An 11,150-nucleotide genomic window follows, 5' to 3' on the forward strand; every position below is an offset into this window, starting at 1 on the left:
ACTATACATGCACGAACGTGCAGAATATATAATGGTTATATTGTTTACTTAAATAATATTATAAATTTATTAAGATAATATTACTTAGTTTTTATTTTTTCATAATTTTATCCATTCTTTTAATATTAAGGGACAATGTATAGTTGTAAACACTGCTCATGACTAAATATTTAGGGTAACATGCGTATCTTCCTTCATGTCAGGTTAGATATATCAGATTACAGTTTGAAGTTTCTAGGCATTGTATACTGATTGACACATTTAACTGAAGCCTCAGTTGCGTTCAGAATTTAGACGCTTCCTCAATAGTTACTATCATTCCATCCTATTGTGCGTATATGTTTTTGTCATCAAGTATTTTCTGAACAAATTGAAGTGTTTTAGTGTCGTAATAATGCTCATTAGTTCCAGGAACCCTCCTCTGTATGAAGAAGATGTAACACCTTGTAAAAATGTTTTACGCGACGTTTATTACTGCATAGTAGCATTAGCATTTTCCTTTGGCCTTTAATCTACTCTAAACAGAATTCATTTCAAATGTTCATCTATTTCTTTATGGCTTGTAATTTTATGAATTTTCGATAAGTGTCCTAATACTTATGAGTGAGAGTGTATCTATGATATGTTATACATGTGGTAAAGAGTAGAAGTACATCACAATGTTTACGTCGACTAAAATTTGCAAATAGGACAAATTCAAGTATAACCTAAAAATATACAAAACAAATAATGACAGAACGATTTTTATTAAGTTTCGTTCGCGGTGTATAAGATTTTAAATATGCACAATCATGTGAAGAATGTAAATTTAAATCGGTGCAAATCGCAGCTGAGGGCTTAAAATAGGATTAAGTTTATTCTTAAAGACTCGAACTGCAATATGCTTTCGCTGACGGGCCTGAATATTGGAGGACTCAACGTTCTGAATGGAAACAATTTCAGGCTCCATGATATCACTTCCACCATCGTCGAAAAATGTTGAACAATTTTCTTGAATAAGCCATTGTTAACCGTTAGATGGAAGTCCGGAGGAAGATACTGAATACTGCATGGGTGCGAAATTCTGTCGCATATGAGGGCCGAGGTTGAATACTGTGTTGCGGAGAATTCCAAACTGCACTCAGGTGAATGCCTCAGCAGTAAGACGTACCAGACGTATCAAAGTGCAGTTTAATAAAAAGTGTTATTGTACCATACTTGCCATAGCAAGCATTTTAATTAATTTTGGTAAATTATAGTGATTTGGAAATATAGTCAAATATGTATTCTTGACTTGACAGATTTGACGACCAAGACGAACAGTTGTAACTATGATTAGTATGTTAATAGATTTTACTTTTGAAATCGATTTCCTTGTCATCTGTATTACATAATGTTATATGAAAGTTGTGTCTAACTGTATTTCTTCACAAAAATAAGTATGGAATGAGAAACAGAACATAATTCAAACTTCACCTGTAGGTACTGTTAAACTTATCGAGTTTTGTGTGTCACTGCTTTCGTTGTACCGAAATAAATTACCTACATTTGAACATAATTTGAGCATCGTTTTCCGAATGATAAAGTATGGAGAATTTTATTGAAAATATGTCTTACTTTTCGACTTCTCGAAATTTAATATACTTAGGCTAGGATTACGAATTTGTGTTTAAACTACAATGAATCCTTATTTATACATATGTATTAATTTCTTTCATTCGTCGTACTTTACGCTCAGGCTCGTTAACACTAGGTTTACAGGACGCGTCATTTTGACGCATTTCAAATGCTTTCTAACCTCGAAATTCTCTATGTGGTATACCTATCTCTATAGCTATGCATTAATTTCAGAGATCATAAATTGTGTATTATATAAAATAAGTTGTTTTTTAAAGAAAATCTGAGGGTTCGTTGACGCGTGCCGTGGAGATGCGTACACGATAAATGCTCGTAAACCTAGTGTTAATCCTGTAGTTATCGTGATAACAGCTTTAAGGTCAACTGCAGCGATAATTTTTAAACAGTCTACATTATACTTAAAGATTATGTAACCGTTTATCAGCAAATGAAAGCTTTAAAGAGGCGAATATCCTACGTTGACGTTCCACTGTCAATGCTTAATCTAAGTAGAATAATATGTTACATGAGAAGAGTATTTCGTTTTCCAATGCTGCTTCCCCATTCGTTCTGCTTCTACGTTTGTCCATTTTCACAAGACTAGTCGTTTTTATTCGAAAGATTGGAACATGGTATGTTTCTTATACAAGTGTGTATATAAGAATTAAATGCACATAGACAGTTTATTATGTATTTTTGAAACACAAAGAGTCACCTACTCCTGATTTCATCCACGATGGTCGAGTTCCAACATTTTTGTATTCCTTTAGAATCGTTAAACGTTATCATAAATCGTGATTAATTTGATCGTTGCTTAATTTAATATATTTCTTCAAATTAATGCTACTTTTAGAAAAAGCATTCAGTTTTAATAACGTAAAAATAGCTTGCGACATCTATATTGACAAAATGACGGGGCACTTATATTTTCATACTGTTTCAACTTTGTCGCTGCCAATAAAACGACACCCAGAGACAACCTGTTAAACAACACAATTGTTTAAATATAATGACATGCATATTTAAATAATGTCTAATTCCACTTCCCATATTATAATTAGTTTTCACAAAATGAGCTTCCCTAAAGAGAAACTTTCGTTACTACTCGTATCTGATTTACAAAGATAATATTGTCTTCGCCAAGTTTTTGTTAGCATCTCGACAATTCTGCGTTATTTGTATTTAAGTTCATTCTCGTGGAACGTTTATCCTATATCGAACGTGATTGGTCGAATTAATGATCCGGAACGTGAAATCAACCATGACGAGCGGTATATATACTCCGTATTTTTCGACAGTCCATCATTCAGACCCTTGTGTTTATAGCGACAACATGGAGTACTTCAGAGCTTTCCTACGTGTAATTGGACTGTTGGAACCTACCAAGGTGGATTTCATTTCTGAACTTCCGCCGGAGGTATCACAGTTAATTCTACGTAAGTTGGATCCTGAATCTCTACTTTGTGCTGCGCAAGTGTCGAGAAACTGGCTGAGTGTCTGTAGTTCCGATCGGAACCTCAGACGAACTGCCAGACATCACAATCGACGTGTCGAGAGGGAAATGATGGAAGGTTTCCTTGGAAACGTTCGTTCTGAGGAAATGTTAGAAAAAACGGAGAAAAATCTCCCGTTTAGAATGATGATACCCAGGAAGCAATCTCATGTTAGGATCGAAGCTAACGCCGTATTTGGGAGACTTCAGCGACCTCGGAAACTTCCTAAATACGTTCAGGTCAGACCTAATGTAGCTGTAAGACCATCTAGATGTATCAGAATGTAATTTAATAAATTTTGACCAGCAGCTTATATAAATAGAATAAGTTATTTAAATAATTAAAATAAATACAATAATAATGTAGTTATAGTTTATAGGTAGTCAATATTACTATACATACGTGCACGGACTCGCAAGATTTATAGTGACTTACATAGTTACTTTAAATAATGTTCAAAATATGTGGGTTTAGTATTTCACAGTTTTAATTTTTTCATAATTTTAACCATTCCTTTAATAAATTTTATTTTGAACCGCTTGCTTTTGTGAGGATTCTAATTGAAATTAGTGTTGTTATCTGTAAAATCGAGGCCTATGATTCTTCTATTTTTGTAATATAAATGATGAATAAGACCAGATAGGAAAGACGAAATATCTGTCAACAACCTCAGAATTAATGATACTAAGTAATGATTACTATTTTCTACGTAGGTAAAATCGGTTGCTCAGAAGAAGTCCAGCTAAGGATCCGTGAGTTTGATTGGTTACGTCTCTATAAGCAGGGCCGTTCCTGGTGGGGGTGCAAAAGGTGCCCCCGCACCTGGGCCGCCAAACTCAGGTGTGGCCGCAGATCGTTTATTGTATGTGAAACTTAAACTGGTAAGAATAATAGTCAAAAGTTTTTTAATACTTATAAACATTTTGGACTGACAGAATTTAATCAAATTAATTGCATATGTAATCTTTGTAACACTACTCGTATATGTACCTACTGGAAGGACCTCTCTTTATGGACAGCCTAAAATAACATATGACATTCAGCCATATTTAATGGATTAAATTCCTGTAGGTAATTAATAGTCGCTATTTATCAACCACAGCATGACTATTAGAAACATTATGCGTGAGTTTCGTACTTATTCGTGGAATAAAACAATTATTTTAAATAAAATCAGTATTTAAGGATCTTTGTTTCATTTTGTGAAAATAAAAATTAAAAAATATTTTTTATGTTCATAAAATAAAACAATGATCCTTAAAAAATATTTTTTATGTTCATAAAATAAAATAATGATCCTTAAAAAATGATTTTATTTAAAATGAATATTTTATTATTATACCTTCTCTAACACAAACTCTAACCAAATATTAGAGCTACGTTTATTGGATAGTACGATGACATCGATGAATCACATCAAAGTGAAGTGCCCCTCTTGTTTTTGCGTCTTGCTGAGAACGCACATTATATGTATAGATACAAAATATAACAAATGTCTATTAAAATATGGCACTTTTGGCCACATTTGCAACAAAAATATAACAAATTATAGGATTAATTAATGTAAATGAAATTATAAGTACTGATGGACCTACGTATTTATTAACACTTACAATAAACGAAACTTATGTCAGTTAATTTTCTGAAGAATAAGGGGGAATCTTGTAGCAATTTCTTATCCATCTCCCCAGAAAGAATAAAGTAGCTAATAATTAATGACATACCTGCATTGTTCACTTTACAAGATTCTTATTGCCTGATTCGTCTACCGATGCGTAAAATACTAGTCTCATCAATGAAATAGTTTAACATGCGTAATTTACCGTTGCAATATCGTTTTGGATTCGATAGAAGTTTGAGTCGTCAACAAACTCATTTTTTTGTAAGAATTTTATGAGTCGTCTTGCGATTTGCAATTCTTCTCCGGTAAGCAACCCTGTTCGTTTTGGCTTATTAGTGGTATTATACTGAAATCGAAGGCAATAGGTAATTGTACGTTCTAACCGTCCTATTAACGAAAATCTCTCAATAAAAGTGTCAACCGTAACAATTAACGTGGCAGGTGATACTACGATTCGACACTCTGGCACGTCGACAGGTAACAATTCAACAAACGGCCATTTGTCCTCGAATTGTCGTAACCATTGCGGATCGGTAAATCAAAAACCGTTGCGTAGAAATTCCGTTGAATCCACACCTTGTTGCAAACAATAAACCGTGTTGCCTTGTGATGGCATATGACACCACTGAAGCTTGTCGGTTGATTATTGAATTTCGTTAACACAGTTAGCTACAAAAATCTTGAATGTGTGTAAAGAAGTATTAATCCAATGTAATGCAATTATTGAAGCTGTCAAAAATATTTAATTTGAGGAAATTTATTGTAGCGTTGAACAATTTAGTAAATAAAACTGTAGCACGTAATTCTAATCGCGGCAATGATTGAACTTTAAAAGGTGTAACTGTGGTTTTGGAATAAATTAAAGATGTAAAACAGTTACCAGAGATATCTATAGAGTATAAACATGCTCCATAAGTATGCTTTTTCACTGACATCACAGAACCCATGAAATTTTAAACACGTATGTTGATCACAAATGATACTATGTGGTATGGATAAATCTTTAATAATACGTAATTGTGACTCAATAATTTTCTATTCCGAATGTAATGTTTCGGGAATCGATTCATCCCAATTGACTTTTAATTGCCATTGTTTCTGCATTAAAATGTTGGGTTTATAGTAATAGATCGAAATAAACATAACGGGTCTCAAAGCTGAGCGACACGGGAAAGACTGGTACACTTTGTTACCTGCCGCAGTGGCTCGTGATTTTTCACCGTGCAACCGAGGGTATCGTATACTTGGTCAAAATATACAGTAAATCCTCGATAAGTGTTCGAAGGATCTTCGGCACTGGCAAGGAGAGGTTCACAGGTGGAACACTGACTTTTTAATGAGGTTTAGCACAATGATACAGCTTAACATTTTGAAGCCAATGATATTAGTTTCAGCCACACATGGTCACTAATTTATGAAATATTTAATGTTTAATGCCGAAGAGTCTTCGATCACTCATCAAGAATTTACTGTAATCCAACGTTTTCCTGAGTTCGTCGGGGATGATGATCGTAAAAGTATTTTCAGTCTTCCCGACAACTAATTGTAATAATCGCTGGTTGTTTGATGACCACTGTCTCAATTCGAATCCCCTTTTTGGTTAATTGAATAAGCTGATCACAAAGTTAGACAGCATCTTCGTAAGTATTTGCTACCGTTAAAACATCGTCGATGTAGAAATATGATTTGAGAATTTTGGCTCCTATAGGATACTACTTGCCTTCATCATCTCCTGACTAGGAATGTCAGTTAGGCAGGCATAGATCCGAATTAGGCTAAACTAATTTATCTGTTAGGCCCTAATGTGGTAGCTCCATTGGGCCTGCATGCGCCATCTGCTAATCGATTCAATATACAATACAGCAACTAATGTGATTGGTCGAATCACTGTTCCGGAACGAGCGTTTAGGCGTGACGAGGGGTATATATACTCCACATTTTTCGACAGACCATCATTCAGACTCTTGTGTTTATAGCAAGAACATGGAGTACTTCAAATCCTTTCTGCGTGTGCTGGGACTACTGGAACCTACCAAGGTGGATTTCATTTCTGATCTTCCACCAGAGGTGTCACAGTTAATTCTACGTAAGTTGGATCCTAAATCTCTTCATTGCGCTGCACAAGTGTCAAGAAACTGGTTGGACGTTTGTAGGTCTGACCGAAACCTCAGACGAACTGCCAGACATCACACGCAGCGCATCGAGAGAAAGAGGGTGGTAGACTTTCTCGGAAACGTTCCTCCTGTGCAAACCACAGTGATCATCCAGAGAAAACTACCAGTTTCAGTTATGGTGCCGAGGAATGTACCTCATAGGAGAATCGATGCTGACGCCGTATTTGGGAGAGGCCAGCGTCATCGCAAACTGCCGAAATGCGCTCAGGTAAGACCCAATGTAGCTATAAGATCTTCTAGATGTATTAGAATGTAGTTTAGTAAAATCTAAATATATTAAAATGTAGTATAATAAAGTTTACTTTGACATCCTTGCTTTTGCAATTATTTTTCTACAATACTACTCTCATGTAAAATAGCCCGCATCATTAGGGTATTTTATACTTAGGGATGAGTTGCCTCTATCGTTACACTTAAGATATTTGTACATAAATTCATATTTGTACATAAATTAATATTGGGGATTGTAGCTTGATGTTTAAGATACACTTTCACACATTTATCGAGAACAAATCAGATTGTTATAAATCGTTTTATGACATAATATAAAAGTACGATTTAAGTAACCGGTCTTCTAATTTGTAACATTTTGAAAATTGGTAAATATACAAAGAGAAGTAGTGAGTAAGACATGTCGGAAAACAGGAATTGTTCACTAATATACTTATACATATTAAGAATGAATAAAAAAACGTTGAATATGTAGTAAGAAATACGATGCTTATTAAGTCATATGAGATGTTAAATTATATTTTATGAATAACAAATAAATTTCTATGTAATAAAAACTTTTTCAATTTTTCTTATCCTATATTAATAGTTTATAATTATACGGCGCATAACGTACTGGTACGATTTAAAGAACCTTGTAGTGGTACGATTTAGTAAACGTTATCAATTTATTCATAAGTATCAATTGAAACTTCATAATAAATGTAATAGGTACATAAGGCGAATTTATAATACTTTACAAGAAACCTAAACTAAATATAGGCGAATTTATAATACCCACAAATGTCCTACGTAATTATTAGTAGTCACCATTAATACACAACTTAAGACACACTTAATATTCAGAAGAATAAGAGAAATGTTGTAGCAATTTCTCATCCATCTCCCTACAACGAGTAAAGTAGACAATAATTAATAAAATACCTGCATTGTTAAGTTTATGTGACTCTTGCTGCTTTCACTTGTAAATTTTATTCTATTTTCAATTTTATGACTACAGTTTGTAAGATTCCTATGCTTCTTATATTTCCCACACATGTATACAATCTCGGTGTCCAAAATTTCTTGCAGTGTTTATCAAATGAATTATAATGAATTAAAAATGCTTCTATATATATGACTTCAAATGCATTCGTAAAAAGTGAAGATTTCTTAGTACGAATCAGAATGATTGTTACACCTCATCCTTTAAAACATATCCATTGTTATATCAAGCTAATTGATATTTAACAAGTCGTCCTCAGTAACCAAAACTCATAATAAACTTGGAATGTCCAATACTTCGATCAGGTTATCATACCACAACGATAAACGATATAACTGCGAACCCACTACAGACACGTCAACTCGGTTTGAATTGAAGCCCACAAGCATACAAATTGTCAAAGGCAAAATACGGTGCAGCGAAAAATACGATTAGTTAAATCACTGTTCCGGAACGAGCGTTTAGGCGTGACGAGGGGTACATATACTCCACATTTTCCGACAGACCATCATTCGGCCATTGTATTTATAGCAAGAACATGGAGTACTTCAGATCTTTCCTTCGCGTGATTGGATTGCTTGAGCCTGCCAAGGTGGATTTCATTTCTGATCTTCCGCCAGAGGTGTCACAGTTAATTCTACGTAAGTTGGATCCTAAATCTCTTCATTGCGCTGCACAAGTGTCAAGAAACTGGATGGACGTTTGTAGGTCTGACCGAAACCTCAGACGAACTGCCAGACATCACAAGCAACGCGTTGAAAGGAAAATGATGGAAGACTTCCTTGGAAACGTTCATTCCGAAGAAAAGGTAGTAAAAATCGAGAACAAGGTGCCCGTTCGAATGATGATACCGAGGCAACAATCTTATGTTAGGATCGAAGTTAATGCTATATTTGGGAGAATTCAGCAACCTCGGAAACTTCCTAAATACGTTCAGGTGAGACCTAATGTAAATGTAAGACCATCTAGATGTATTAGAATGTAATTTAATAAATTTTGACAAGCAACTTATATAAATATAATAAGTTGAGCAACACATTATTTAAATAATTAAAATGAATACAAAAATAATGTAGTCATAGTTTATAGGTAGTCAGTATTATTATACATACGTACACGGACTCGGAGAATGTATGGTGTATACAATGTTACTTTACTATATTGTTATACAGCTTCATCATTTTAACCACTCCTTTTACTATTAATAATAGACAATGTGTAATCTGAACATTGTATGTGGTTGAATATTCAGGGTAACATGCGTATCTTCCTCCACGTTAAGGTAAATATATGACATTACTGTTTGACCTGTTCTAGGCATTGTATAGTGATAGATATAGTTAACTGCCACCTCGGTTGCGTTCAGAAATGAGACAGTTCATTAATTGTTACTACCGTTCCCTGATATTGTACGTGCATTTCTTTTTCATCAACTACTTCGTGAACCAATTGAAGTATTTTAGAGTCGCTTTAACTACCACAGTAATAGGACTAAATATACTGATAAAGCGTTGCACTTATAAAATAGCAATTGGAATGATAATATTTTTACTCGCACCTTTATATAAAATAGAAACTAAAGTCGAATACAACTCAAGTAAACAGCCCAAAAGGTGACTCCGAATTTGTAAGCTTAATGTTTTCTGCGTACTGTACATTCATAGAACACTCAGCTAAAATCAACGATCGATCCCACTTCTTGTCAGCGTTTCTAAGTTCCTTTCCAATTACGACATATACATGTGAACATAGTACATATGTACTTTGCTATCGTATTGTATGAATGATAAATTCAAGTAAACTCACATTAATTGCTACAAAATAAAAATTTAAATTTGACAATTATTAACAAGTAAAATTATTACCTCGGATGAAATACATTGTCCACGTCGTTAAGAGACCAGTGTGAAAAAGTATTCTGAGGCGTCTGGATCCAATCTCGAACGTGATTGGCCAATTCGCTCATGCGGAAAGTGCACTCATCCGTGATAATGGATATATAAGCTCCGATCTTTCAGATGTTAGACATTCAACTCTGCGTTTGTACAACGACAACATGGAGTACTTCAGATCCTTCCTTCGCGTGATTGGATTGCTTGAGCCTGACAAGGTGGATTTCATTTCTGATCTTCCGCCAGAGGTGTCACAGTTCATTCTACGTAAGTTGGATCTTGAATCTCTTTTTTGCGCTGCACAGGTGTCAAGAAACTGGTTGGACGTGTGCAGGTCTGATCGGAACCTCAGACGAACTGCCAGACGTCACAAGCGGCGCATCGAGAGAAAGAGGGTGGTAAACTTTCTTGTAAACGTTCCTCCTATGCAAAACACAGTGAACATCCAGAGAAAACTACCAGTTTCAATTATGGCGCCCAGGATTCTACCTCATAGTAGGATTGAAGCTAACGCCATATTTGGGAGAATTGAGCGACCTCGGAAACTTCCTAAATTCGTTCAGGTGAGATTTAATGTAGCTGTAAGACCACGTAGGTGTATTAGAATGTAATTTAATAAATTTTTGACAAGCATCTTATGTAAATATAATAAGTTGAGCAACACATTATTTAAATAATTAAAGTAAATCCAAAAACAATGTTGTTATAGTTTATTGGTAGTGCATATTATTATACATATATACACGGACTCGGAGGATGTATAATGGATACATTGTTCCTTAAAATAATGTTGAAAGTTTTGAAATATAGTAATACACAGCTTTGTAGTTTTCACCATTCATTTTACTATTAATACCAGACAATGTGTGATGTGAACTTTGCATGTGGTTGAATATTCAGAGTAACATGCGTATTTTCCTCCACGTTAAGGTAAATATATGACATTACTGTTTGACGAGTTCTAGGCATTGTATGGTGATAGATAGATTTTTTTTTTTAAGTTAACTGCCACCTCGGTTCCGTTCAGAAAAGAGACAGTTCTCTGAAACTGCGACCTGGGATACTCGAAAAATGCGCTCTAGTAAGACCCAATGTAGCTATAAAATCATCTAGATGTATTAGAATGTAGTTTAATAAAATCTAAATGTATTAGAACGA

Source organism: Dufourea novaeangliae, unplaced genomic scaffold (assembly GCF_001272555.1).
Source record: "Dufourea novaeangliae isolate 0120121106 unplaced genomic scaffold, ASM127255v1 scaffold2, whole genome shotgun sequence".
NCBI classification, from domain to species: Eukaryota; Metazoa; Arthropoda; class Insecta; order Hymenoptera; family Halictidae; genus Dufourea; species Dufourea novaeangliae.